This window comes from Nomascus leucogenys, chromosome 7b (assembly GCF_006542625.1).
Source record: "Nomascus leucogenys isolate Asia chromosome 7b, Asia_NLE_v1, whole genome shotgun sequence".
NCBI lineage: Eukaryota > Metazoa > Chordata > Mammalia > Primates > Hylobatidae > Nomascus > Nomascus leucogenys.
Window position 1 is genome coordinate 85,810,755 of NC_044387.1, and position 26,044 is coordinate 85,836,798.

Consider the following 26,044-nt stretch of genomic DNA (forward strand, 5'->3'; position numbering starts at 1 on the left):
GTACAGCCTGCAGAACCGTGAGCCAATTAAACTTCTTTTCTTTATAAATTACTCAGTCCCCGGTATTTCTTTATAGTAATTCAAGAATGGCCTAATGCACCATGTAAATTAAAATATACACCTGCAAATATGTCACAAAAAGATTTACTCTCCCCTGAAGAGGAGTCAATACGAAAACCTGAAGAATGTGGCAAGTGGAAAAACAGAAATGAGAAAACTACCTTTGTTTTTAAAAAATATTTTTAAGATATTTTTTCTTTGGAAATAGATTGTTGTTTTGAAATCTGGAATGTAAAATGCCAGACTCTTCTTCCGTTTTTCTGGATTTGAAACAATCGAACACTGGGAAATATCTGGTCCTGAACTAAAATGCAGGCACACCAAATTTGAACTCAGATTGAAAAAGTTAACACGGGGAATCAACTAGAAATTAACGGTGATTGTGAAGAATATTTTGATTGCTATTTGATTCTTTCATAGCTCTGTAAAACTTATGTAAGCAAGCTATTAAAAAACAAAAGCTGAAGGCGACTGTTTTATGATGTGTGTATCACAAAGGAAACCATCACCACCTGTCATTGAAACAAAGAAAGGTTCATGTCAACTAAATGTGAAAAGAAAACAGTGTAAGAAATTTAAAAAAAAATCATATTCTTGAGGCCATGAAACACATGTTCCAGAAAACAGTTTATTAGAATTGCATTAAGTAAAAACTAATGTCTGCATACTGATGGGGAAGCAGTGTGGAGTGGTATGGAAAATGTTAGAGCAGTCTATTTTTGTAAAATCTGGAAGTTGGAATAACTCATCATTGGGGCCCCATCTCTAAAATCCTACTACCACTATTAATGTGACAATGATTTAATTGTTGAATGAAATTTAAATTGTAACATATGCCATGGGGAATGTGTTTTCTGGCTTGCTAACAACATGAAAAGAGGATGTTGAAAGCCTCTTGTAATTCATGTTTTTAATTTCATTCTTTTTTTTTTTTTTTTTTTTTTTTTTTTTTTTTTTTTTACAGAGTTTGGTTTTTATTGTTATGTGTTTGTCTGGGTGCAGAATTGCCCTCACCAACCCTGGCCACCCTGGCCTCCTGAGAGGAACAGGCAAAGAGATGGCTCCAGATGGCTCCTGGCTGCCACTCTAGGCCTCAGGGCTTATACAATGAGCACAGTGGGTTCCACCTTCCAATAGTGCAAACTCTATAATTCACAGTCAGACTTCACCAGGAGGGAGAGATGATCTTGGCTGAAGGCACTTTAATCAGGGAGCAAACCCAATGCCGGAGTTTGTCTTCCTTCTCGTTACTCTGATAAATCTAGACGCCACTCTGTTGGAGAACCAGCACTGCCGGCAGCTGGGGTTAGTGCACTGACTGAGTGAGGCATGAGGCCTGCTCACTGGTAAAACTTCTTGTTAGGGCTGTTAGCGTGGTCAGCTAGCAGCTGGCTTGGGGTGAACTTTTTTCCATAGGCAGCCTCATACTTCTTGAGCCGGTCCACTATCTTCTGGGCTTCATACAGATCCGCAAAGCAGAAAGGCTCTCCAGGACAAGGTGGGAAGCTGAGCCCGAAGATGGCTCCAATGTCTTGCTCTGTAGGTGTGGCCAAGATCCCCTCTTGCAGGCACGTGACTGCCTCATTCACAAATCTTGTCACCAGGCGGAACTGGATGTCTTCATCTGAGGAGACTTCAGACTTAGGAGGCATCTTCAGACTTGCTAAAATACTATCCATGTCAGAATTCAAATTCTTACTCTTCACACTCTCCTGATAGATGGAAAAGCCCTTCCCAGACTTGCGACCTAGGAAGCCCTTGGACACCATCTGTGTCAGCAGTTCTGGGTTTCCACCTCCAAACTGCTCCCCAAAGGCTTTGCCCAGATCTTCCGCCACATGTTTCGCTACATCCACACCAACTTCATCCACCAGTGTGGCGGCACCCACAGGAAAGCCAAGGCTTGTGGTCAGGGAATCCAGCTTCTTCAGGTCAACTCTTTCCTGGAGGATTCAGATGACTTCAGACATCATGGGTGCAAGACACCTGGTGGTATAGAAGCCAGGTCCATCCTTAACCACAATGATGACCTTTCCCTGCTTGAGACCGACTGCTACAGCTGAAGCACTGGTGTCTTTGGAAGTCTTCTCGGTTGTGATCATCTCCAGCAGCTGCGTCTTGTCTGCGGGAGAGAAGTAGTGCCTGCCAATCACCTTCTCAGGTCTTTTGCTGACAGCAGCGATTTCACTTATTGGGAGAGGAGATGTGTTACTGGCAAAGACACAGTGATCTGGAATCACTGCTTCTACTTCCTTTAGCACTCTGTGCTTAAAACTAAGGTCCTCGAACACAGCATCCATCACCATGTCTGTCTTTCAAAACCTTGGTAATCAAGCTTCCCAGTCAAGTTGCTGAAGATGGAATCCCTTTCAAATGATGTTAGAGCTTTGTTCTTTACTTTATCATTCAATCCTTTGAACACTTGTTGCTGTCCTCGGCCTAGCCCAGTGAGTGTGGCATCTTTAAGTATAGTCTTTCGCCCCTTATCCACGGAGACTTGGGCAATGCCTGCTCCCATCATCCCTGCACCAGGAATAGCCAAATGCTTAACATCCTTCTGTGGAGCTCCAGATGTATTCTTCTTGCACAGGACCTGACCCTGGTAGAGTCCCATCAAGGCCTTTGATTCTTTGGTCATTGCAAGCTCTCCAAATTTCTGAAATTCAGAGAGATAACCAGCATCACTCCCTTGCTCAATTCCAGTCTTTACCACATCAGTTATTTTCAGAGGTGTGGGATAAAGCCCTTTAGTCCGCTTTCACACTTTTTCTTCCACTTTTTTGTAAATCTGTTGCCTGACAAATGGAATAGTCATGGCATACCCTGTTAATTTTTCCACCAATCCCTTGTCTCTCTGTGGAGAGATCTTCTTATCAGCTAGTCCTTTGGGAAAGTAATTGTGACTTCTTCTAGGTATTTGATTGTCCATTCTTCTGGAAGTTTTAGTCCTGGTCCCAGAGATTCCACCAATTGGTCAACCAGTCCCATTTTCCTTGCCCTGTCTGCACGAATGTTTCTACCAGCCAGCATCATGTCAAAAGCAGCAGGCACACCCACCATTTTGGGCAGCCTTTGTGTCCCTCCTGCTCCTGGTAAGATCCCCAGCAAGACTTCAGGAGCACCGAATACTGTTTTTCTGTCTTTTGTTGCTATTCTGTATTGGCATAAAATGGCAGGATCCACTGATAGCATCACAACAGGCTTTGTGGACTTTTCGAGTTTCTCAAATGTTCTCTGTGCTTCTTGTGGTATCTGTGTTACTTCTTGAGGAGTCTTGCAAGTGGCTAACATGTTGATATCAGCACCTACAATAAAGCAGCCTGGCTTTGATGAGATAAGGATGGCACTTCTGATTTGATCACTAGCCCAGATTTCATTCATAACTTCCATGAACTCTGAATGCAGCTGTTTGTTTATTCAGTGTATTTATCTTTGAATGGGGAGAGTTAATTTAAATAACTACCACATCCCCTTTGACTCCATAGTTAATATGGGTTCTGGTCAGCAAAGCAAAGGACCCTGTAAAATTGCAGCATATATAACCTTGGGAGCGGAGGATTCTGAAGGCAGAGAAGCGGCTGAGACTGCCAATCGCCCAGTAAGCCACCATGTTGAGCTGAAGAGAACAGCAGTGGAGAGCACTTCTCTTTAATTTCATTCTTATCTTTTGTATGAGCTTTTTTGATGTATTATAACCAAGGAGAATACAAATGAACTGACTTCACAGTTTTTCCCTCAGATTTCAGAATTGTACTGTTCTTAAGCTCCCTCCTAAAACTTGCCTCTTTTATTAAATATTTTAATATTTAATGGCTGAAAATCTTTGTGGTCATTATTACTTTGTTGCAGCTTTATTGAGATAGAATTCACATACCAAATAGTTCACACAATTAAAAGTAAAATTCAATGGTTTATAGTATATCCACAGTGTTATGCAGCCATCACCACAATTTTAGAACATTTATATCATCACCTCAAAAAGAACCCCATACCCATTAGCAGTTATTCCTCATTTTCCCAATTCCTCCCAATCCTGCTCCAACAACTCTAGGCAACCAGACTAATCTACTTTTTGTGTCTATAGATTTGCTTATTCTAGACATTTCAAATAAATCAAATTGTGCAATATGTGGTCTTTTGTGGCTCCTTTAACTTAGCATAATGTTTTCAAGGTTCACCCATGTTGTAGCATGTATTAGTACTCCATTATGTGGATTTACCATATTTTGTTTTTCCACTCATCAGTTGATAGACATCTGGGTTGTTTCAATTTTTTGTCTATCATGAACAAGGCTGCTGCTGTGGCACTCATGTGCAAGTTTTTGCGTGGATGTGTGTTTTTATTTCTTTTAGATATGAACCTAGCAGTGGAATTGCTGGGTCATATTGCAGTTCTTTGTTGAACATTTTCAGGAACTGCCAGACTGTTTTCCAAAATGACTGCACCATTTACATTCCCATCGGCAGTGTACAAAGGTTCCAATTTCTCTATATCCTCGCCAACTTGTTTTTTGCTGTCGTTTTGATTATAGCCATTCTACTGGGTGTGAAGTGATATTTTAATGTTGTTTTGATTTGCATTTCCCTGATGGCTAATGACATTAAGCATCTTTTCACGTGCTTATTGACCATATGTATATCTTCTTCGGAGAAACTTCCATTCTTTTTTGTTTTTTTTTGAGATGGGGTCCGGCTATGTTGCCCAGGCTGGTCTCAAATTCCTAGGCTCAAGGGTTTCTCCCACTTCAGCCTCCCAAGTAACTCAAGTGGATTCCTGGGGTTACAAGCATCATGCCGGGCTTCAATTTTTTCTCTTTTTTTTTTTTGAGATGGAGTCTCACTCTGTTGCCCAGGCTGGAGTGCAGTGGTGTGATCTTGGCTCACTGCAACCTCCACCTCCTGGGTTCAAGCAATTCTCCTGCCTCAGCCTCCTGAGTAGCTGGGATTACAGTCACCCACCATCATGCCTGGCTAATTTTTTATTTTTTTATTTTTTTATTTTTTAGTAGAGACAGGGTTTTGCCATGTTGGCCAGGCTGGTCTTGAACTCCTGACCTCAGGTGATCCACGCGCCTCGGCCTCCCAAAATGTTGGGATTACAGGCATGAGCCACTGCACCCAACCCAACTTTTTTTTTTTTTTTTTTTTTTAAGAGACAGAGTTCCGCTGTGTCTCAAACTCCTGGGCTCCCGGGATCCTCTCACCTCAGCCTCCCAATTAGCTGAGACAACAGGCATGTGGCACTGCACCTGGGGCTGTCTGTTCATTTTGAAATGGGCAATTTATCTTATTATTGTTGAGTTGTGAGAGCTCCCTATGTATCCTGGAACCAAGTCCCTTATCAGATATACGATTTGCAAAAATGTTCTCCCCTTCTGTTTGTTGTCTTCTTACTTTCTTGATAGTGTCCTTTCAAGTACAGAAGTTTTACATTTTGATGTGGTCCAATTTATGTATTTTTTCTTGTGTTTCTTGTGCTCTTTGCATCATATCTAAAAAACCATTGCCTAATCTAAGGTCACAAAGATTTACACCTACGTTTTCTTCTAAGAGTGTTACAGCTTTAACTCTCACATTTAAATCTTGATCCATTTTGAGTTAACTTTTTTATCGGATAGGTAGAGGGTCCACTTTCCTTCTTTTGCAGGTGGATATCCCATTGTCCCAGCACAATTCATTGAAAAGACTGTTATTAAAAAAAAAATCCACCCCTCAGCATATTTCCACAAGTCATGAATTTCATAAGTGAGTAGAGGCAACTCAAAGATAGCAAACAACTTGATTAATATCATTGGCTAATAAGGGGCACAGTAGGAATTTGAAAGCCTTAGATTATCTGCTTCCAAAACCCATACTTATTTCAATATACCAGTGGTTCTCAATTTTGAGCCTGCGTCAGGATCACCTGGAGGGCTTGTTAAAACACTGGTTGCTGAGGTCCCACCCCCAGAGTTTGATTCAGTAGGTCTGAGGTAGGGCCTGAAATTTTGCTTTTCCGACAAGTTCCCAGGGATTCTGATGCCACTGGTTCAGAGGCCACACTTTGAGACCCATTGTAATGCACTGTGATGGTTCCCCTGTGTATCCTGATGCTCGAAGAGCCTTCAGTTGGGGTGGAGGGAGACACAGAGAGAATAATATAAAGTCAATAGTAGTGACAAAGGGCTAAGTGTGCATAGAGGAAGAAAACAGTAATTCTGATTAGAATATTGAAAAAAGTTTCTGCAGGAGACATTATGGAATGGATTGGTTTATGGATAATCTCAAAGATTTACCTCCACCTGGTGAAATCAGACAGCAACTGTCTCTTCTTACATTTGTTTGGTCACAAGTATGCTTAGAGCAGCTAAGCTCTTGAGCATATAAGCAAGTATATGGTGGAGTGGGTGGTGGTTCCGGAATGGTTGACGTGGGAAATGCAGAGAGAGCACTTAAGTGTCAGATTATGACACTGAATACAGGAAAGTAATGGGAGTGAGGCTGGTTAAAATTTTTCACCCATGCAGTCTCCCTGTGTTGCCCAGGCTGGAGTGCAATGGTGTGATCTCGGCTCACTGCAACCTCTGTCTCCAGGATTCAAGTGATTCTTGTGTCTCAGCCTCCCCAAATAGCTAGGATTATAGGTGCGTGCTACCATGCCTGGCTAATTTTTGTATTTTTAGTAGAGACAGGGTTTTGCCATGTTGGCCTGGCTCGTCTCAAACTCCTGGCCTCAAGTGATCCACCCGCCTCAGACTCCCGAAGTGCTGGGATTACAGGCTGAGCCACCGCACCCGTTCTCCACCCATGCTTATATCCCACAGTCAGGTTCAGTGAATCGATGCCACTTATGTGAGGGACTAAAATAAATAGTGGATTTAATTTGGTGACTTTTTTTTTTGACTCTGAGTCTTTCAGTGTACAAATGAAATCTTGATAAAGAAAATATCAATAATGGCAGTATATCAATGCTTTCCTAAGAAACTGTGAAATACTGTGGTGATCTTATCCTGGAACAAACTAGGATGAGCCAGTCTTTATTAGATTATTTTATACTATATTTATACTTACTTTGTGATCGTTCAGGAGGACCCTTCATATTGTTGAATTCGGTAAAATTTCCTTGCAGGCCTAGTGTTAATGGGGTTTACAGGCTCTCAGGATCGTGTGCTAGTTGCCCTCTTTCTAAGGTAGTTTTATTCATAAACCACACAGGTTTTTTTTTTAAAAAAACCAAAAAACACAAACAAACAACAAAAAAACAGAGGCCAGGTGCAGTGGCTCACGCCTGTAATCCCAGCACTTTGGGAGGCCGAGGCGGGTGGATCACCTGAGGTCAAGAGTTCGAGACCAGCCTGGCCAACATGGTGAAACCCCTTTCTTTACTAAAAATACAAAAATTAGCTGGGTGTGGTGGTCGGTGCCTGTAGTCCCAGCTACTCAGGAGGCTGAGGCAGGAGAATTGATTGAACCTGGGAGGCAGAGTTTGCAGTGAGCCAAGATCAGGCCATTGCCCTGTAACCTGACAGAGGGAGACTCTGTAAAAAAAAAAAAAAAAAAAAAAAAATCAGAGATTTTATTTTTTTTTTATTTATTTTTTTTTTATTATACTTTAGGGTTTTAGGGTACATGTGCACAATGTGCAGGTTTGTTACATATGTATCCATGTGCCATGTTGATTTCCTGCACCCATTAACTCGTCATTTAGCATTAGGTGTATCTCCTAATGCTGTCCCTCCCCCCTCCCCCCACCCCACAACAGTCCCCGGAGTGTGATGTTCCCCTTCCTGTGTCCATGAGTTCTCATTGTTCAATTCCCACCTATGAGTGAGAACATGCGGTGTTTGGTTTTTTGTCCTTGCGATAGTTTACTGAGAATGATGTTTTCCAGTTTCATCCATGTCCCTACAAAGGACACGAACTCATCATTTTTTATGGCTGCATAGTATTCCATGGTGTATATGTGCCACATTTTCTTAATCCAGTCTATCGTTGTTGGACATTTGGGTTGGTTCCAACTCTTTGCTATTGTGAATAGTGCCGCAATAAACATACGTGTGCATGTGTCTTTATAGCAGCATGATTTATAGTCCTTTGGGTATATACCCAGTAATGGGATGGCTGGGTCAAATGGTATTTCTAGTTCGAGATCCCTGAGGAATCGCCACACTGACTTCCACAATGGTTGAACTAGTTTACAGTCCCACCAACAGTGTAAAAGTGTTCCTATTTCTCCACATCCTCTCCAGCACCTGTTGTTTCCTGAAAAAATCAGAGATTTTAATAGGTCAGTCTTGAACTATGTGAACAACTTCAATTTATAAAAGGTTAAAAAAATCATTGAGTTACAGAACTATGAACTGACTCCTTTTTGATGCAGCCTGATTATTAATAGTCTTGTTCACAGCTGTGCCCAAAGCAGAAAATCACACCGGCACTGGGTAAGTAAACAAAACAGGCCAGTAACTCTGCCAAAGACCTAGCTATTAATGGCAATTTATTTTTATTACATATTTGGAATCTTGTCATCCCAGAAGGTGCTGAAATAGAAATTTAGTAATACTTGATTTAAGAGGCAGAAATCCTATAAGTTTGCAGCTATTAAAAAATGGAAAGAAAAGAAAGGTTACAAAAGGGAGGGGACCGTATCTATGTTTACATTTGCTCCTTTCCTCAAATGGAAGGTAGAATAATGTATTAGAAGATATTTTAAATATTAATGTCTAACTGAAACCTGATATTAGAGGATGAGAAAATTTTGCTGAAAATTTATTTTCTTTTCTTTTAATTTATGGTGTTACTATACCTTTTAGATTTAGGAAGGCAGAAAGACTGTGTGTGTGTGTGTGTGTGTGTTTGTGTTTGTGTGTGTGCACTTGCACTTTGGAGTTCTCTTTCTATGGATGTTTCAGGATCTGAGGATAAAGGATCACAGTCTAGCAGAAAGCTGGGTTTCAGGGGATGTCAAAGGTAATTTCACGACTATATTAGTAGATAAATCCAAGACCAGAGAGCATGCTGAATGGAGGACATTTACATAGTCTTTCCAATGCTAAAGGCAATAGGGAAGTGATTATTTCAAAATTACCTAGAGGATCTTGAGCACAGTATGACTTAAGATAAAAATGTAGATCATTGTTTCTGAGAGTTGGCCTCTTTCTCCTCTCCAGAGGGAATATTTTTTTCCTTTTTTTCTCCTCTGTGGAAAGAAATTATTAATTAAAACAAAAAGACATTGTTGGAAAGGGAGTTTTTTTAGTCGCCTAAGAGAGGTGCTATTAGTACTTGTTTATTTAAAAATTGACCTTTGGTCAAACTAAACTATACAACTTTTTCTTTTTCAATCCTCCTTCCCTTTATCCCTCTTCCTTTCTTTCTCCCTCCTACTTTTTGCCCTTCCTCCTTCCCTGATCCCTTCTTTTATTTAGTTTATGTCATTCTACAGAGCTCACAGTTACCACGTGGTAGGTACACTTGACATTCTACACAGTTGGTAAATCAGTGTCATACCAGTTGCTAAATAATTGGCCAGGAATAGCCTTTATCACTGAATGCTGCTTCTCCTTTTCACTCTCCATTGAATAAAGACGGAAACCAGCTTTGCCTCCTTTTTGAGTATGGCCAGTTGATTTCTAATTTGTCATAGCTCACATGGAAACCTTGTGATGCGCTTGAGGGGGTTTTCTCATGGAGACCTCAATACCTGTGGAATGTAGGGCACATGGCAAACAGATCTGGTTTATCTGATCAAATGATTAATGCAATAAAAAAATTATAAAAATTCAAAGTGAAAAGTGTGCTCTTGTTACTGTGTGTGGTAAGTAGTTTAGTGGATTCTGGTTCTACCCATTGAAGCACTATACCTGCGGCTGGTGATGGAGGTGAAAAACTTTTACTGGAAGGAATGGGAAGAAGGGTAGTGGGGGCCAGAGAGTCTCCACATTCCTCCAAGGAGGAGGAAACCATCTCTTTAAAATGACAGTGCTTTCCTTCCACGAAAGAACCATAATTTTTCTAATCATTGGTAACTATTTTGGTCTTTCAAATATATCAACAACTTGTACACTGGAACAGCCTCTGTCTATAGGCAGAGCAGGATTCAGTGATTTTTAGAAGGCATTTGGGCCCCAGCCAGCCTGAAAGTTGGGGTTTACAAATGTGTTAAACAGAAGAGATTTTGTTTGAAAGGATAAAGCACATCATGGAAAAGTTGAGGAAGAAACAAAAGAGAAAGTTGCAAACTTACCTTTATGTTTATAAGAACAGATGTGTTCTTGAGAGATTGTGGATTTTTAAAAATACGATTTTTTTTTGGTGGTCAGAAAATTATAGACAGTAAATACCTTTTTTAGTTATGTTGACACCTTACAATTACATAATCCTTTATAATTTTCAAATAAATACTAACATTAGAAAGCAATTACTACATACCAGGAAAAATTCTAGATGCTGGAAATAAGGCAGTAAATAAAACAGGCATTATTTTATTAAGTCCTCTCAATAAAACCTATGAATCAGTTACCATTATTACCTCTATTTTACAGATTAGGAAACTGAGGCACAGAGGAGTTGTGTTACTTGCTCAGAGTTTTCATAGTCAGGAATGGGGGAGTAACGTTTGAAATCCAGACTCTCATTCCAGAGCCTGTGCTCTTAGCACCACCCAGTCCTGTCTCAGGCAGGCAGCATTGCCACTGTGCACTTTATCCTAAAAACAACCCTCTGAGGGAGGTGGGAAAGGTATGTTTCTTCACATTTAAAAAATATGAGCATGTTTAAAAATTAAACAGTGATCTATTTAAATTCGTATACCAGGAAGAAGTTCTAGAGTCATCATCTTCACCTCTTCAGTGCTTCAGTCATTGGCTTCCCAGCCTCTAATCAGCCATGTACTCCATTTCTTTTTGCACCATTATAACCAGTGATTTTTCTCAAACAGAAAGTCTGTATTGTTCCTCTGCTTAACTCCCTGCAGTGGCTCACTGTTACACCTAGGATCAAACCCAGACTTCTTCGCATGCGCTTGAGATTCTTCTGGCTGGGTCCCTGCACACCTCTGCAGCGTCACACTTGCACTCTCTGAGCCCTAGCTCTACAGGGCTTTTCTCATTTTAACAAAACATGCTCTTTCTTGTCTCTCACATGTTGTATATGCCGGTTCCCTGGCCTCAACATTCTTTTCTTCCCTTCTTCCCTCTTCCTCTACCTTTTTAACTGGCTATTCTTGTCCCTTCTTTTAATCTGTACCTTTATGCCATGTCTCTACAGTGTGTTGTAATTGCATGTCCACCTCCACTTTCCCTGAGTCCATGGGTCTGGAAACCATGTGATGCTGGGTCTGAAGCGAAGAATTGGGGAATAGAGAACGGGAATCTTGTTCACACAATTCTCTCCAGGACCCAGCATGGTGACCCAGAACATGTACATGTAAGGCATTCGTACATGTAACCAATTAGCAGGCGTGTTTTGAACACCAGCTTCATTAGGAGTGATGCCACATTTGAGGCAGAAACATAGTATGATGGAGAATTCGAGGGGCTTTGGACTCATAGCTCTTAGTTGAATCCTGGCTTTATCAGGTACTACCTTGAGGCTTTAAGCAAGTTACTTAACTTTTCTGAGCTTACTTTCTTAAATAAAAAGCAAGGATCACTAAAATGCTTTGGAAACTTTCGTGTGAGAAATTGATGTGTAAATAGATAATTAAGGGACATGCTAGGAGTTATGTTACAGGCATGAACAGGAACACAGAGGAGGGGACAACCAACATAGCTCAAGAGGTCACAGAAGATGTCATGTAAGCCTTTTCTTTTTCTCAGAGCCTCTGGCATCGACGTGCCTGGAGATACCTGGAAATTGGGCAGCTGTTTATCTTTCTGGAAATGCTTAGTCAAAGGTCTTCTGAGCATGGGGATACAGGAAGTGATCTTCCATTCATGCATATTTATGATTCTATTCTAAGTTAAATTATTAATAGCATTTGAGGAGTATTCTATTTTGATATGGACAAGAAAAATAGTTCACTTTGAAACATTTACTGAGCTCGCGTATAGCATATTGGGAAAAAAAGTCTTGGTTTTGTTATTTTTCTCAAAAGATTTATATGTATTTTCCTGCAATAATAAACCAAAAATAAAATCCATGAAGGATCTAGAACTTTTAAGGCTATGTAATTCATATTTTAAGCCTTTACTGTTTCATAAATTATTTAAATAATTTGAGGAATTACTATTGAAGAGAGTCTTAATCTGTCAAATTGATCAGATTGGATTTATCTTGAAAACAGTTCTGCATCTTTGGATAAAAATCGATTCTATTCCAAAGAAAGCTTTTTTTATGGCAAATAAAAGCGAAGGTATACATTTTTAATAATCTTATGATGAATAGGATGATCTGCTTTAAAGAAGAGTAAGTTTATAGAATCGTAGTATACTTGTACACACCTTAAAGTCAAACGTTTGAAAAATGAAATTTGTTATGATTCTAAGTGTAGTTTCTAATGTAAGAAAAAGTTAAAAGAGTGATGCAGTCAGGAAGCTTGGAATATTCTCTTGCATAAATTACATGTGTTAACAGCCTTAGCAGTATTCTCTTGTAGGCCACTTGGCTCCATCTTTAAGGTAGTTTGATGAATATTGACTGGTCTATAAAATTTGACTTAAGAAATGTTGAGCCAAAGTATCCTGGATAATATAGATATAGAGATAAAGTAATACACACACACACACACACACACATATATTTACATATATACACATATGTACTTATTTACAGTGTGTATATAAAATAATTTAGAGGAATGCATCCAGAAACCAAATTGAGCTTGAAAAGTACCACCTCACATGACTGCAGGGGCAGCTGGTTATTGTCTTAGGATATATTTGCATTTTGAAGTGAACTTTAGTGACATTACAAAATGCCAGATTGGAAAAAAACAGCCATTTTTTTTTTAAAAACAAAATATAATTAGCACTGGATGAATGAGTTTTCTCATAATCACCTCATTATTACAAATTAATTCCAAATGAATATGTTTGAACAAGGCATTGGTTTTGAATCTTTAATTTATCTCCTCCTTAGCCTTGCTACTGACAAATCATAGATAGATATAATTAATGAAAATGTTAATAGGGCTGGTCCCCAAAATATCTCTAGATCACTGACCTTCTGATTGGTGGAAAAACCTTTGGAAAATGATCTTTACAGGATTACATGGCAGTGAGTTAATCTATTCTTCTCTATATGGGGGCAGCAGACGAGTTTCTTCCTCTGTCATTTGTAGGATCTACTGTTATTCTCTGGAGAGCTAATTGTGTCAGAATGGATTTGGATTATTTTTTAAAACTACTGCTACCTAGAGGGTAATTTTATTAAATTCCTTTATCATTTGGATTAAATACAGCAAAATGAAAGCAGCTCCTCCTGCTCAGAGGAGCTGTCACCACAATCTTTAATATTTTCTTAGTATTATTTTCCTTTAAAGTATGCTTCGGGACAATTAATAATGACTAATACTTAAATTTTCACTATGAGTAAAAGCTTTTTGGTAAACATTTATTATATATTCCATGTCTCCCTTTTATTCTCTAATTATTTCACCTATTCACCTAATTATTTCGTAGCTCAAGTGTATAATTTAAATGATGTAGAAATATACAGATCAAAATTAATACAAATACATTTCTATAGTGATGTGTTACGTGTTATATTTGTCACATATATAGCATATATTTGTTTGTCTAGTACATATATAGTAATAAATAAAAATAAAAAAAAAAAAAATATAGTATATACAGTATATATATAATATATATAATATATATATTACATACATACATATAATACATATTTGTGTAGTACACAGGTATAGTGCATATATATATTTGTCACATATATAGAAGTCCTGTGTCTTCTTTTTAGGTAACATGGGAGAATGAATGTATGTTTTTGTGTTCAGTCCAAGAATGACACAGATTTTTTTGTTTGTTTAGTTAGTTTTCTTTAGGATCTAGATCCCCCAGAGGTAAACACTAAATGTAAAACCGGGAATTAGAAGCTGGCCTTGGGTTCTGCAGTTCTAGGCATGGCGTTAACGTTTTTCTTAAAACTTAAGGCCCAGACTACACAAGGAATCTTCCCGCCTGCACTCCCCTGCCAGCTCAGCTACTTCCCTACTCCTGCGCCAACTCAACCGTTAACAGTAACTGAGACGAAGGCATTGCTCTGAAGTAAGGTGTAGGGAAGCTTTCTGGCTTCCTTAATAAAGTTACACCCGATCTTCTAAGCTTGGCGATGGCGGGAGAAGGCACTTGGGAGGGTCTTCACCGATCCTCTGGCCCTGACTCTGCCTACCCTTCATTCATTCACCTGCCCCTCTGGGGGCCCTGGGCGGTGACCACTGCCACTATTGGGCTAGCTAGTGGTGGGGGCACTGCTCGCCTTAATGCTCTGGCCCCTAGGGGAGACACAAAATATTGTTTTAAATTTCCAGTAGTGTAGCTCATGGCAGGCCGAGGCACTTACACAAAAGGGTGCTGGAGGCTTTAGGGTAACACAATAGAAATCATCAAAGGGAGAATATGCAGTAGACAATTTAGGCTCTTCAACATGACTGGCTTGATCTCCAGAGTCCCCAAACTCTGCTCATGCCAGGCTTTGCACATGCCATTTCCTCTGCTTGGACTGGTCTTCCCCATCATTGCCTGGCTATCTTCTTCTCAATTACTAGATTTCACAGTAGGGGTTCCGCCTTCTTGATTCCCCCGGCCTGGGTTATATAGGTTTGTCCTAGATAGTGTGGTGGCCCCACATATGCCTCCTCATCAACCTGTTTTGCAGTTGTTTATCCTGTTAGGCCATAAGCTCAGTGGCACCAGGGACCTTCTCTGTCTCTGTCAGCACTGTATTCTCATCAGCTTGGACAGTGCCTGGCACACAGTGGGGACTCAGAAAATATTTTCGAATGTGTGAATGAGTCCATGAATGAATGGAATTCAGATAAAAAAGGAATTCTGACCTTCAGCTTCTCTTTATCCTATGAGATGCTTTCTTCACTGTAATCTTGCAGGACTGGGGTTAGGTTTTATTTAGAAAGCTGGCAGGTTTATTTACAAAAGATGCAAATAAGCCACTGGGCTTAGGGGACAGAAAGAAAGAGCCATTTTCGTAGACTAGAAAATAATATGGAATGGATTAGGGGGCGGAAGAAGGAATGGGTGAGTGGGGTGGAGGAATGCCAGCAGATAGGATGTTGATGGTTATAAAAATTGGGAAACTGTCCAATTCTCCTTAGTTTAGACTTTTAAAAAAATGAGTAAATTTCCTAGAAGTCAAGTGTAGACATATAAAAATATTTGGACTAAGTTAAATATAATTCCCTTGGTATTATTGAATTGCCTTTGACTTGGAGACAGAGCTATTCATTACAGAGCAGTTTCTAAGAGCCTGGGCTTCACAGAGATTATCTCTTTTCATTCAACAATGTAATGAAGTAGGAATTATACTTCTATTTTACAGATGAAGAAATAGGCTCAGAGAGTTTAATTGACTTTAAGATTGTAAAATTACGAACAGTAGAACTGGCAGCCATTCATTCATTCCACAAATATTTATTGGCAGTATTTTTTTTATCATTAGCTTAGTCTTTTTTGATGGTAGAAAATTCATTTCATTTAGAACTATGATTTTAGCCCAGAGAAAGCAATGTAGAAAAAAGCAGTAAGTTAACTAGATCATATCAGTATAAATGTGAAGCCTCACCATTTTACTCATCCAAAAGTGTCTAGGGCCTTAAGTTCAGTTCCTTTTATTACAACTTTAATATTTTATCTGTCTTAAAAAAAACATTAAATCTCCAGCCCCTGGAATCATGCTTGGAACATGGTGGGTACTTAATAAATAATTTGTAGTGAATGAGAAAATTGAGAACCATTAGTCATTTTCTGTTCAGTATTAACGAAGTCTGACTTACGTTTTTGTTTTTGTTCTGTGTGGGCACATTTCACTGAGTGCAACGTGTGAAGGACCTCAAGATCAAATTCATGTCGTACTCTTGGAATTGAATTCTGACAGGGGGACTGAGAGTTTTTTGTCCTCTAAGACTTTATTCTAAGACAGATGACACCAATGTAGGTAGTTATTCAGAATAATGGACTCAGGAATTTAATAAGGGTGTTGTTTAAAACGCAAATATCACCAGCCAGTGGTAAAGCAAACACATTCTGTGTGAATGAGAACAGCCCACTGATTGACATTCAAGACCCATTGGAAAAATCAGGAGACACAAGAGTGGGAAGAGTGCAGATTGGAGCAGCTATCCAAAAATACAGAAGGCCAGAAGGTGGTGAGAAAAATGTCAGACAACAGATTGTGGAGAAAAATAAACAAGCCAAGAAAAGTCCTATTTGGCCTTAAAAGAGGCAGATGGTGACAGGAAGTGTTCGGTGAGGAGTGATTGTGCTAAAAATCACAAAGTCTATAAAATTATCCATCTGTAGTTTGAGGTTTTTGGGGAAAATTAAAACTCTTTGCTAGCATTACAGGGAAGGGTGAGAGCACAGAAACAGAATATTAAGTAAGTGTGTATTTGTGTCAGGATAATAGAAATGAGAGATGCGTTATTCCATTAGAATAGAAGTTTTGTTTACTTAGAGATTGTGACCAAAATTATAAAACGTGTTTTGTTTTGCATAAAAGCAGTTGAACTTGTACTAAATCTGTTCTTTCCACATTTTTGATGTAAGAAAGAATTCTCCCAAGAATGTTAATAGGTTGCTAAGGTAGCAATGATAATTTTCTAACTGAAGGATTGTACTAAACATTTTTTTCCATTAGGGAGTTTTTTTGGAATGGGATATAGAAAATGACAAATCACAATGTTAACTTTAAAGCAAAGAATTTTAATTTGAAAGTTGAGAAAATATAGCAGAGAAAACTAATCATTTGGAATGGTATGAGAGTATTTGAAAAAAATATTAAAAATGTTTTAAGATAGATGTGGTTGAACATTTAGAATTGGGAATCATTTTTTGATAGTTTGGGACCTAGTTTTCTGTGCTTAAATTTTAATTCAGTACTACTTACTCCATGGTCTTCTGGTGGTGTGCAACTTGAGGAATCAAATAAGCCAGGGTTTTTACAACTCTTTTCTAGGTCATTAAAGCATTTCTGCTATGTGCCTGAATATGTCTTTGATTATGCATAAGAAATATCAGATGCTTCATTCTCCTTCTTTAGAAGAAATAGTAACTGAATATGTTGGATTCTTCTCTATTTTTGTTGTTTCTCTCTTAGATTTTTAACCACACTTGCTCAAGACTAAGTTTTGTATTTTAAGTTTAGACGTGTAAAGTAAAAGGCTGGGAGCTGTGTGTGGTGATGCTTCCTCTTTTTCCCTTGAGAACTGAAGGCAAAAAATTAAATTTATTATAAAAATTTGTTTTACTTTTAAAGATGTGATTTTCCAGACAGAGAAACAAACTCATGTATCGGTGTATTTTTTAATGAATTAGAATCATGAAATCTAGGTACTTTATGTAAGTCATTTTATTTAATCCTCAAAATAACATTTTAAAATAGTTATTGTTTTTCGTTCTCATTTTATAATTGGAGAAATGTAAGATCATCAAAACCAAGTTTCAGTTTCCTAAAGTCACACACCTAATAGCAGAGTCAGGATTTGAACTCAATTCTGTGTCTTTCAATGGCAGAAGGGGTTTTGCACATTAGATTACATAAGCCATTGTCCATTAGACTCCTTGTCCTTTGCACTTGTCCAAGAGTGGTCCCCAGGCACAAACATGCATGTGAGGAAAGCTCCAGAGGAGAATCTGATTCAAATCTCCAGTTGGGAACTACTACATCAAACATTTCAAAAATCAATCAACCAACCAATCAACCCAGCCTTTATTGTATGGTGGTAGTTAAAAATCTAAACTCTATTTTTGGCAAGTTGCTAGCCAAATTGAACCAAACTTTTTCACTGGATAATATTTTTAAACATAGATTTAGAATGTCTTTTTATCAAATATGAAAATAAAATATATAATAGCTTATTTCTGGGATATATGCATACATAAATTGTTTCCCACCTAATTTTTTTTTCACTTTTGTAGCCTTATTATGTGTGACTGTCTTAATATCTCAAAGGGCTAGTGCTATCCTCACCCTTATTCTTAGATTTTATCTCTTTAATTATTTTCTTTGCTTTGTTATTCCCACCAGTTTGTCTTCTAGAAGGTCTTCATATCATGTTATCACTTAATAAACATTCTCTTTTTTTATTCTGAGTGAAAATGCACCAAAGTATAAATCTGAAAAAAGTGAATATTTTATAACGTTTGTTTCTCAGAAAATTATAGCAGTTATATTAATATTGGTGATATACTTCTCATTGTAGTCATTCCTATGCAAACAATATTTTTATTGCTACTGTGGATAAATTACTTCATTATATTTTTAACTTGTTATTGTTGGAGTAAAACAACTATTTATTTTTCATATAAGTATTTTGTTTTTGGCCTTTTTGCTGAACTCTGAATTTTAATGGCTGTCCAGTTTGTTTATTTCTTTATTTTATCATCTCCATTTTACAGGTGATATGTAGTTTATTTTTTCTGTTTTTTTCTGAGTGTACTATATAAATTGTATACAGTGTTGGTACTTTATATTTTTAAGTTTATACATCGTAATTTATTCCTATGCATAATTGAATAGTTGAGAATTTCTAGTATACTGTTACATAGTATGTCTTTTCCCTGATTTTAATGGGAATGGCACTTCTGTGCTCATATGCATATTCAAACATTCAAATAATCATTCTTCTGAAGTTGCAGATTAGGTACTTTAAGCATTTGGAATAATTAGTTTTTATTAAACATCGTTTTGATTTAAGATAATTTTTTATTTATAGGATACTAAAAGTAAACTTTGGAGCAGATTTTTAAAACATACATTTCTATTTTCTGACATTTTACTTAGGTTTTCATATGTATATTCATAAAGAAAATTGGCCTGTACTTCTCTATTTTATATAATTTTTTATCACACTTAGAATTAGAGTTGTAATTTATCTTCAGGAAATAATTTCATTACGATCTACATATTTGTTAATGTCGTGAGAAATAGCTCAATTTGGGCCTGCATTATAGTGGAAAATTATACTTCTTAACACTCTGCCTGATTATTAGTTACTTCCTTTTAACTGCCTAAGGCTGATCCAATTAGCAAGACACAAACCTACTGAGTGTGCAGTAGTAAATTTTTCATCTTCTGTAGTCGGATTTGGAGTCTTTGTTGCTGTGCTCTATAGTTAAAAACAACACATGTATTGAAAGGTATACTTTTAGGACCTACATGCCTGGCCATAGCCTGGCCATAGCTCCTGGTCCTCCTGTGGGCAGAGAAGGAGCCAAATCTTAGTTGGTATCTCTTCTATGTTTGGTCAGCAAATAACCTCTGCCTCTATTCCACCTCCTGGACTTGACATTTGTAACTTTTGTCTTCTGTCTTACTGACAGAGATAGGGCTCATTCCTAGATTGATGAATTGCTTGTTCTCCTCCAAGTTGTCCAAAAAATCCCTCACATTTGCCTCACAGCCCCGCATCCTTCTTGCTCTTACAGTAAGGACCTTGAAGTTCCCTTGCCACCTTCACATAGTATATACCTTTTCACCCAGGAGAGGACAATTGGAGTTGTAGTTACAGAATTCTTACCAAAGTTTGATTTAGGCTAAACACTGTGCTCACATTTTCATCCATCTTATAATGCTATTTAATATCATATCCTGATTTAGAACACAAATTACATAAACAGAAAGGCATATCTGATAGCTTGTGCTTTTATATGATGTTCTTCCATTTTTAACTAATGTTAATAGTGCATAGCATTCCATTTTAATGCCTTTTCCTCTATTGTTTCCATTGTATTGTTTTTAACCTAATTAATTATTTCTGTTTTTTAAAATAGTTTTGTAAGAAGTTAGTCTAGGTCAGCATTCTGCAAGCTGTTCTCAGAATACTAAAAAAAGGGCAAATAAGCTTGGGAGATTGTACTAAATACTCTCCTTGAGGATTCAAAGTACATATTAACATAAGAAAAGATCTAAGAAGTTTTAAAATAACAGGGAAAACTTTTGAAGTTTATTCAGTGATTAAAAGAACTTCAAAATAAAGAACTTATTTGTGTAGAGGAAGGCTTTTTCTTGGCACAGTTATTAAAATTCTCCGGAATAGATTTTAATTTTTTTCTTAACACCAATTTAAGAAGTGCTAGTCTATTTCATCATCATTATTACTTTAAATAAGGAGCTTAGGAAATTACTTACTCAATTCATCGTTGTTCTTTCATCTCATTTATTATTTTTTACATATATTTTAATTATTTTTTTATCTATTTAAGGAATCTTCTCTTTACAATAAAAAATTGTTTGGTTCATTTATTTTTATATTTAAGCAGGAAAGCAGGAAAAGAATTAAAGTTATGGCATTATCTCTGAGTATCCCTTTGAACAATCCTAAAAATTTTTATATTTAGCGATCTCATTATTGCTATTGTAAACCAGAGTATCTGAGATAAGCCTCAGTCAATTTAGGAAGTTTATTTTGCCAAGGTTAAGGATGTACCTGTGACACAGCCTTAGGAGGTCCTGATGACATGTGCACAAGGTGGTCAGGGCACAGCTTGGTTTTATACATTTTAGGAAGAAATGAGACTGAGACGTCAATCAGTATGTATAAGATGTACACTGGGGCCGGGCTCGGTGGCTCACGCCTGTAATCCCAACACTTTGGGAGGCCGAGGCGAGCGGATCACAAGGTCAGGAGATTGAGACCATCCTGGCCAATACGGTGAAATCCCGTCTCTACTAAAAACACAAAAAATTAGCCGGGCGTGGTGGCGGGTGCCTGTAGTCCCAGCTACTTGGGAGGCTGAGGCAGGAGAATGGCGTGAACCCGGGAGGCAGAGCTTGCAGTGAGCTGAGATCATGCCACTGCACTCCAGCCTGGGCGACAGAGCGAGACTCCGTCTCAAAAAAAAAAAAAAATGTACACTGGGTTGGTCCAGAATGGAGGGACAACTCGAAGAAGGGAGGGGTGTTCCAGGTAAGGGACAAACAAACATTATTTTGAGTTTCTGGTAAGTCTTTCCAAAGGAAGCAATCAAATATGCATTTATCTCAGTGAGCAGAGGGATGACTTTGAGTTCTGTTTGTCCTTTGTCCGCAAGAAATGTCCTTGTGGACAAATTGTGAGGGAGGTATGTAGCTTTTTTATCTTAGTAGCTATCATTTTTAGGAATAGAATGGGAGGCAGGTTTGCCCTAAGCAGTTTCCATGTTGACTTTTCCTTTTAGCTTAGTGATTTTGGGGTCCTTTCATGCTATTTTATAAATAAACTATTTTTAATTTTCTTCTTTGATCTCATTTTTTTTAAAAAGTTTTATGCCTATTTTCAAAGTTTTATTAATTCTCAGTTTCATCATATGGTTATTAGAGAATGTGATCTATAGTCTTTCTTATTTATAAATTTATAAAATTTATAAATCTTGTTTCTAAAATTTATCAAAATTTCCCTGTGACAAATTATGTAATTAGCCATTGTATTTCATGTATATGCCGGAAGGTGGGTTCCCTGTTGCTAGATTACCAAGATAAATATATGTTGATTCATTTTATTTTTTAAAAAAATCTCTACTGTCCTTATTATGTCCACTTGACCTGTTGTAAGCAGGTGGAGGTGGGTTGCTCTCTTCTGTAATTGTGTTTATTTCCTACTTAGACTTCCAAAGGTTTTTGCCGTATATATTTTCTTGCATTTTTTTTTAGTTATTTACTCACTAGATATTTAGCCTTTTCAAAATATGAAGTGGCCCTTTCACCTAAATACTGCTTTAAAAAATATTAAAGTCAATTTTGCATAATTAGCTTACCTTGTTTTTTATTTTGGGGTTCGTTTGATATGCATGTACATACTCTGTTTTTTTTTTAATTCTTTCCGTGTCATTTTATTTTATGTATTTTTATCAGACGTTGTAGAATTAGTTATTTTCTTATAATGTCTTAGGCTTTTTTCTTTTGATAGGAAAATATAAATGATTTATATTGATTACCATAATTATCATGTTTGATCTTATTATTTGTATGTTTTTATTTTTTATTACTGTTTGCTTTCTATTCTGTATTTTGCAATAAAGTCCATTTTTAAAATTTTTATTTATTTTTATTTTTATTTTTATTAATTTATTTTTTTTGAGACAGAGTCTTGCTCTGTAGCCCAGGCTGGAGTGCAATGGTGCCATCTCTGCTCACTGCAAGCTCTGCTTCCTGGGTTCACGCCATTCTCCTGCCTCAGCCTCCCGAGTAGCTGGGACTACAGGCACCCACCACCACGCCTGGCTAATTTTTTTGTATTTTTAGTAGAGACGAGGTTTCACCGTGTTAGCCAGGATGGTCTCGATCTCCTGACCTTGTGATCCGCCCGCCTTGGCCTCCCAAAGTGCTGGGATTACAGGCGTGAGCCACCGTGCCCAGCTCATGTTTTTTACTGTGAGTTTCTGAAATGATTTAAAAAGTAGAAACTTTTTTTTTTTTTTTTGAGACAGAGTCTAGCTCTGTCGCCCAGGCTAGCGTGCAGTAGTGCGATCTTGGCTCACTGCAACTTTCACCTCCCGGGTTCAAGTGATTCTCCCTCCTCAGGAGAGATTAATCCCAGAGGGATTACAGATGTGCACCACCATGCCCAGCTAATTTTTGTAGTTTTAATAGAGATGGGGTGTCATCATGTTGGCCAGGGTGGTCTGGAACTCCTGACCTCAAGTGATCTGCCTGCCTTGACCTCCCAAAGTGCTGAGATTACCAGTGTGAGCCACTGTGCCAGGCCGAAACTTCTTTTTAATTCCACTGTTGCTTACTATAAGATAATATAGACTTAAAACCTCTTTATTGTTATGAAAATGTAAATATTATTTTAATATTTGTTGGTTTTTTGTATCTAATTAGAAGTTTTTAATCTGACTTTTAAGCTAGAATATTTTTATCTTGTTAAAAAAACACTACCGTTTCTTCTTCACTACATCTTCTAGTTTCTTGAATTAATTTCTTAAGTCTAATGAATTTATAGAACTTTGCTCAAGCAATATTTTGGACCAATATTTCCTTTATGTGTTTACAGTTAGAAGACAGGGTGAAACCAGCTTTGCCTGCTTCCTGTTTAGGAAAACAGAAAATTCTACCTGTCCAGTTTTTAGTTGGATAAAAGGAGCAGAAGTAAAAAAAATAGGGTGCCAGATTTACTAGATATTGACAATAAGGTCAGATCATCCAAAGATTGATTAAAATCAAATGTTTAAAAGCAAATATTTCCTCAAAAGAACACTTAATTCCAATAGAGTCCGAGAAGAAGTTTTAGAAGTAGTTCTCAAATGGGTGAGATCTTGCTACCTAGGGGACATTTGGCTTGTCTGGAGACATTTTTGGTTGTCACAACTCTGGGGAGAGTAGGGATGGAAGGGCAGGGAGGAGGTGGGTGCTCCTGACATTTGGTAGAGGCCATAGATGCTGCTAAATATCCTACAGTGCACCAGGCAGCCTCTCACAACAAAGAATGATCTGGTCCCAAATGTCAATTGTGCCATGGTTATACCTGTGTAGCTTACATGCTACCTATTGTGCCTGAATGAATTACTTACCTAAAGACTTCAGCAACACAGTTTTCTGTATTGCTGTCTCTGTTTTGGATTTCAGGGCTCTCACAAGCTGTGATCAAGAGTCTTCAACCAAATTAAAATAATGGATCATTTTCCCACACTGAAAAATATTCTCTAGGGGAATGTCTTTCAACTCTAGAATTTTAAGCTCTATTCTTAGTGGTTTCATATCTATAAATACTGTTCCATATTTATAGAAGGATGTGAAGCAAGCTTGATTTCTGTATTTCTAAAAAGTAAAATTGAACGTTAGATTATTGAAACAATTATTTTTACTGAATTATAGTTTAAGGTTAGCCTTTGTTTTATATATAATGATTTATTCTGTTTAAACAGGAAAAATGTGAAGTCCAGCCTCCAGCTATGGTGATTAAGTCATCTCAGTCGCTGTGTGACATCTACTTCTTGTTTCTTTCCTTGCCATTTAATACTTAAAGTGTGGTGCCCCACTCGTTTGCCAGCAGCAGTATCACATCAGACTCTGCTGTTAACAAGGTCCCCAGGTGATTCATATGCACATTAAAGTTTGATATGCACCTCTTTTGACATTGACTTTACTTTCAGTTTCATTGGCCCATTTTATGTAATGTAAAATTGTATAGGCTGCCTCAAATTCTTTTAGAAGTAGGAAAAGGCAAATGTCTTTTGTGTCTGTCTGAAGTAGGCAATTTCTGGATTTCTTAAACAAATATGCACACTCAAAGGTTTGAGAAAATTCAGAAAAGTACAAATAATTTAACAGAGTTAACCCTTTGTTATGGTCTCACCAGTGCACTACAATGTAGCAGTCTCTTGTGAGGTATCAGCTGGAGTTTTTTGTCTCACAACCAAGAGAATTAAGGAGCATGGCCACAAAGGGTGAGGTTGGAGCAAAAGTTTAATAAGTGAAAGAAGAAAGCTCTCTGAGGCAGAGAGCGGGCCCGGAAGAGAGTTGCTGTTTTTACAGTTGAATGCAAAGGCTTTTACAGGAAACCAATGAGGGCTGGGAGTCTCATTTGCATAAGGTGCAAATTTCTGGTAGCTCCACTCCGTCATCCTAGTACACATGCAGGCCCTTAGCTTGAGTTACTCCATACTGCTTTGTTCACTTTACTGTGCATGTGTTAGAGGACAGAATTTTCCATTGTGGGCATATCTGGGAAGTCATCTGTGTAGGCTTTCTTATCTGTGTGGCTGTGGGAATGTCTTAGGCAAGCCCCCCTGTGCAAGTTCCTTTATCTGTGCCTGCAGCTTGATTTCTCAGGCTATTCTTTTGTTTGAAAGAATTCAACTGAGGACCCATCCTAATTGGCTCCCTGATCAGTTTCTTCCTTTCTTTTCTCTCACTTTGGCAATTACCTTTTTGTTTTTTTTTCTGTGCATATGTCTTTGTATAAATTATAGCTTTGTCCAACCTTTTTTAAACATTTTGTCATAAACATTTTCTCAACCATTTTCTATAAACGTTTTCTCAACCATTTTCTATAGGTATTTGTAGGTAATATCAATGGTTTCATAATATTCCATTTTATGGACATGGCATAATTTATTAAATCACTTTATAGGGTATAATTTCTGAATTAAAAAGAAAATTAATATGGGCATTGGGTAAGAACCTACACATATTTTGCATTTTTTTCCTGAATATTAGATCCTCTAAAGGAGATTGTCTTCCACAGCAAGTACAGAACTCCCTGTCTATGATGGTTTATCCTCCAAGGCTCTGATGGAAGTATTCCATTGTATCAGTCACACAAAACAAAAGTGGATATAATACTTCTCAATATTTTCCATTGGATCTCCTCTAGCAATAGGGAAGGGTGATTTAGAATCTCTGTGAATCTCAGGGTGTAGTCCAAAGCACCCATACGTTGCACATTTGATATTTAATTTAAATGTAATTTTCTTCTTGAAAAAAATGTGAATTTGTATTGCATTCTATAATGTATGATGTTGTTTATTACTTATGAGTGAAATGGACACTATAAGTTCTATTTCAGATTATGCATTTTTATGCTATATTTTCATCTCTCTCTCTCTCTCTCTTTCTTCTTTTATTTCTTTTTTATAGACAAGATTTCGCTCTGTCACCCAGTCTGGAGTGGAGTGGTGAGAGCATAGCTCACTGCAGCCTCAAACTCGTAGGCTCACGCCATCCTCCTGCCTTAGCCTCCTGAGTAGCTAGGACTATATAGGCACATGCTGCTATGCCTGGCTAATTTTAATTTTTTAAATGTTAATCTTTAAATTTTTTTCATTTTTTGTAGGGGTCTCACTTTGTTGACTGGTCTCAAACTCCTGGGCTCAAGCAATCCTCAGCA

At 37.7% G+C, this 26,044-nt stretch overlaps 1 protein-coding gene and 1 pseudogene across 1 annotated transcript in view; one reads left to right on the top strand and one right to left on the bottom strand.

Moving 5' to 3' along the window:
- Window positions 1-26,044, top strand: part of CPE (carboxypeptidase E) — a 120,938-nt gene that overhangs the window by 24,085 nt on the left and 70,809 nt on the right. The window lies entirely within an intron of this gene.
- LOC100603943 lies at window positions 1,012-4,157 on the bottom strand (annotated as a pseudogene).